The 5,260-nt window shown below is 37.3% G+C and overlaps 1 pseudogene; it reads left to right on the plus strand.

The window, feature by feature from the left end:
- The first annotated feature begins 4,428 nt into the window (after positions 1-4,428).
- LOC124963668 (synaptojanin-2-binding protein-like) lies at positions 4,429-5,260 on the plus strand (annotated as a pseudogene).

Genomic DNA, 5,260 nt, shown 5'->3' on the forward strand with positions numbered 1-5,260 from the left:
TTAGCCCATTCGTTCATTGGATTATTTGTATTCTTCGTGTAGAGTTTTTTGAGTTCTTTATAGATTCTGGAAATTAGTGCTCTGTCTGAAGTATGAGTGGCAAGATTTTCTCCCACTCTGTAGGCTCTCTCTTCGCATTGCTGATAGTTTCCTTTGCTGAGAGAAAGATATTTAGTTTGAATCTATCCCAATTATTGATTCTTGCTTTTATTTCTTGTGCTATGGGAGTCCTGTTGAGGAAGTCTGATCCTATGCCAACAAGTTGAAGATTTGGACCTACTTTTTCTTCTATAAGATGCAGGGTCTCTGGTCTGATTTCAAGGTCCTTGATCCATTGTGAGTTGATTTTTGTGCAGGGTGAGAGATAGGGGTTTAGTTCATTCTGTTGCATATGGATTTCCAGTTTTCCCAGCACCATTTGTCGAAGAGGCTATCTTTTCTCCATTGCATCTTTTTGGTACCTTTGTGTAGTATGAGAAAATTGTATTTATGTGGGTTTGTGTCCATGTCCTCTATTCTGTACCATTGATCTACCTGTCTATTTTGGTGCCAATACCATGCTGTTTTGCTTTGCAGTGTAGTTGAAGTTCTGGTATTGCGATACCCCTGTTTCATTCTTCTTGCTAAGGATTGCTTTAGCTATTCTGCATTTCTTATTCTTCCAGATGAATTTCATGATGACTTGCTCTACTTCTTAAGGTACGTCATTGGTATTTTAATTGGAATTCCATTGAATCTGTATAGCTCTTTTGGCAGTATGGCCATTTTGACAACATTAATTCTGCTAACCAAGAACATGGGAGATCGTTCCATCTTCTAAAGTCTTCCTCAATTTCTTTCTTCAATGTTTTGTAGTTTTCATTGTAGAGATCTTTTACCTCTTTAGTTAGATTGATTCCCAAGTATTTTATTTTTTTTTGAGGACTATTGCAAATGGGCTAGTTTTCCTCATTTCCCTTTCAGCTGTTTCGTCGCTTGTGTATAAAAAGGTTTTAGATTTATGCATGTTGATTTTATAGCCTGCTATTTTGCTGAATTCATTGATGAGGTCTAGAAGTGTTTGGGAGGAGGTTTTGGGTCCTCTAAATATGTCATCCGCAAATAGTGACAGCTTAACTTCCTCTTTTCCTATTTGTATTCCTTTAATTTCTTTGGTCTGACTAATTGCTCTGACTAGAATTTCGAGGACAATGTTGAATAGAAGTGGTGAAAGAGGAAATCCCTGTCTTGTTCCCAATTTTAAAGGGAAGGGTTTCAGTTTTTCTCCATTAAGAATGATGTTGGCCATGGGCTTAGCATAAATTGCCTTTACAATGTTCAGGTATGTTCCTACTATCCCTATTTTTTCTAGTGTTTTGAGCATGAAGTGGTGTTGTATTTTGTCAAACGCTTTTTCTGCATCAATTGAAATAACCATATGATTCTTATCCTTAAGTCTATTGACATGATGGATTATGTTTATTGATTTATGGATATTGAACCATCCTTGCATTCCAGGGATGAATCCCACTTGATCGTGGTGCACAATTTTCTTAATATGTTTTTAGATACAGTTTGCCAATATTTTGTTAAGGACTTTTGCATCTATATTCATCAAGGATATTGGTCAAAAATTTTCTTTCCTTGATGTGTCTTTTCCTGGTTTGGGTATGAGGGTGATATTAGCTTCATAGAATGAGTTCGGTAGGGTACCCTCCTTTTCTATTTCCTGGAATACTTTGAGAAGTATTGGAATGAGTTCTTCTTTGAAGGTCTTGTAGAACTCGGCTGAGAATCTGTCTGGTCCTGGGCTTTTCTTGGATGGTAAATTTTTAATGGCTTCTTCTATTTCATTGCTTGATATTGATCTGTTTAAATTGTGTATGTCCTCCTGGTTCAGTTTGGGAGGAGCATATGTCTCTAGAAATTTGTCAATGTCTCGGTAGTTTCTATTTTGTTGGAATACAGATTTTTAAAGTAGCTTCTCATTATGTTCTGTATCTCAGTGGTGTCTGTCATGATATTTCCTTTTGCATCATGTATTTTAGTAATTTGACTCTTCTCTCTCCTTCTCTTTTTTAGTGTGGCTAAGGGTTTGTCTATTTTGTTTACTTTCTCAAAGAACCAACTTTTTGTTTTGTCAATTTTTTGAATTGTTTCTTTTGTTTCAATTTCATTGATTTCAGCTCTGATTTTAATGATTTCCTGTCTTCTACTACTTTTGCTGTTATTCTGTTCTTCTTTTTCTAGGGCTTTGAGCTGTAATGTTAGGTCATTTAGTTGTTGACTTTTCATTCTTTTCTGGAATGCGCTCCATGCAATGAATTTTCCTCTTAGTACCGCTTTCAGTGTCCCAGAGATTTTGATATGTTGTATCATCGTTCTCATTGACCTCCAAGAATTTTTTAATCTCCTCCCTGATGTTTTTTGTTATCCATGTTTCATTCAATAGCATATTATTTAGTCTCCAGGTGTTGGAGTAATTTCTGTTTTTTATTTTGTCATTGATTTCTACTTTCAGTCCATTATGATCTGATAGAACACAAGGCAGTACCTCTCTTTTTTTGCATTTCCTAAGGGCTGCTTTGTGGCATAACATATGGTCTATTTTCGAGAAGGTTCCATGTGCTGCTGAGAAGAAAGTGAATCTACTTGTTGATGGATGGAATATTCTATATATGTCTATTAAGTCTAGGTTATTGATTGTGTTATTGAGTTCTATGGTTTCTTTGGTTGGATTTTGTTTGGAAGATCTATCTAGTGGTGACAGCAGTGCATTAAAGTCACCCAGAATTATTGTGTTGTGGTCTATGTGATTCCTGAAATTGAGAAGGATTTGTTTGATGTACAGGGATGCCCCATTGTTTGAGGCATATTTACTATCATTATGTCTTCCTGATTTATGGTTCCCTTAAGCAGTATGAAATGTCCTTCTTTATCCCTTCTGACTAACTTTTGCTTGAAGTCCATTTCATCTGATATAAGGATGGAAACCCCCGCTTTGTACTGAGTCCATGTGCTTGGTAGGTTTTTTCCCATCCTTTCACCTTTAGTCTGTGGATGTCTTTTTCTATGAGATGAGTCTCTTGCAGGCAGCATATTGTTGGGTCTTTCTTTTTAATCCATTCTGCCAGTCTATGTCCTTTGTTTGATGAGTTTAGGCCATTAACGTTCAAGATTATTATTGAGATATGATTTGTATTCCCAGGCATTTGGCTTATTTTTGGTTTTTAGTTGACTTGGTTTCTTCTTTGAGTGGTTTTTCTCTAAGGTAGTTCCCCCCTTTGCTGACCTACATTGTTGTTTTTCATTTCCTCCTCATGGAATATTTTGTTGAGAACATTCTGTAGTGCAGGCTTTCTATTTGTAAGTTCTTTTAACTTTTGTTTATCACGGAAGGATTTTATTTCATCTTCAAATCTGAAGGTTAGTTTTGCTGGGTATAGGATTCTTGGTTGGCAACCATGTTCTTTCAGAGCTTGAAATACATTGTTCCAGGCCCTTCTAGTTTTTAGAGTCCGGGTTGAGAAGTCGGCTGCTATCCGTATTGGTCTCCCCCTGGAATGCAAGGATGGTTTAATATCCATAAATCAATAAATGTAAACCATCATGTCAATAGACTTAAAGATAAGAATCATATGGTTATATCAATTGATGCAGAAAAAGCGTTTGACAAAATACAACACCCCTTCATGCTCAAAACACTAGAAAAAATAGGAATAGTAGGAACATACCTGAACATTGTAAAGGCAATTTATGCTAAGCCCATGGCCAACATCATTCTTAATGGAGAAAAACTGAAACCGTTCCCTTTAAAAATGGGAACAAGACGGGGATGTCTTCTTTCACCACTTCTATTCAACATTGTCCTCGAAACTCTAGCCAGAGCAATTAGGCGGACTAAAGAAATTAAAGGGATACAAATAGGAAAAGAGGAATTTAAGCTGTCAGTATTTGCTGATGACATGATTCTATATTTAGAGGACCCAGAAAACTCCTCCAGAAAACTTCTAGACCTCATCAATGAATTCAGCAAAACAGCAGGCTATAAAATCAGCACGCATAAATCTAAAGCATTTTTATATGCAATCGACGAAACATCTGAAAGGGAAGTGAGGAAAACAACTCCATTTGCAATAGACTCAAAAATAAATAAATAAAATGCTTGGGAATCAATCTAACTAAAGAGGTAAAAGATCTCTACAATGAAAACTACAAAACATTGAAGAAAGAAATTGAGGAAGACTTTAGAAGATGGAATGATCTCCCATGTTCTTGGATAGGCAGAATTAATATTGTCAAAACGGCCATACTACCCAAAGTGCTATACAGATTCAATGGAATTCCAATTAAAATACCAATGATGTACCTTACAGAAATAGAGCAAGTCACCTTCACCTGTGCAGAGCGCCAGCTGACCCCAGGAGGAAGCCCGGCGAGCAGCAGAACATGAACGGAAGAGTGGATTATTTGGTCACTGAGGAAGAGATCAGTCTTACAAGAGGACCCTCAGGTAAATGGTCAAGACCTAAAGAACCTGCTGCACCAGGATGCGGTAGATCTCTTTTGTAATGCAGGCTATGCTGTGTCACTGAGAGTACAGCATAGGTTACAGGTGCCGAATGGACCTATAGCACATCGAGGTGAAGGGGAGCCAAGCAGTATTCCCATAGCTATGGTGCTGCTGCCAGTGTTTGCCCTCACCATGGATGCAGCCTGGGCCTTCATGAGATATCGGCAACACCTTTGAAAGGCTTGCTGTCTTCTAGTGCTCCCAGTGAACTTATCTCTCCTTCCCTGTTGTTGTCCTGTATCTTTCCCTCTCTCTGCATAGTCAACACATGATTTAAAGTGACTGATTCCCACCCAGAACGTTGCTATTCAAAATCTCCAAGTCTTCATATTCTAATGGGAGAGTAAAGGTGTTACTTGAAGGAAAGCTGAAGAAAAGACTTGCTTAGAACAAATGAGGAGTTACATATTTTACTAAGACTGCCAATAGAAATTCAGCTACCACCCAAAGAGGGAACTGTCTAGTCTTCCTGTCACCATGGGTGACACCTTTTACTTAGCTGGCATGCCTTGAAGGCCAGCTATATGACATGAGAGGAAGAGAGGATTTTTCTTCTTTTAATGATCTTCCTTGGGAAGTATTTGTGGCCTTTATGTAAATTTCTAAATACATTCTTGGTGCCTATATTGGACACAGGAGACTATGAAGAGCTTTTTACTTTTTTTAAAAAGCATATATATATATATATATATATATATATACACACAT

The sequence above is a fragment of the Sciurus carolinensis genome, chromosome 13 (genome assembly GCF_902686445.1).
Source record: "Sciurus carolinensis chromosome 13, mSciCar1.2, whole genome shotgun sequence".
NCBI lineage: Eukaryota > Metazoa > Chordata > Mammalia > Rodentia > Sciuridae > Sciurus > Sciurus carolinensis.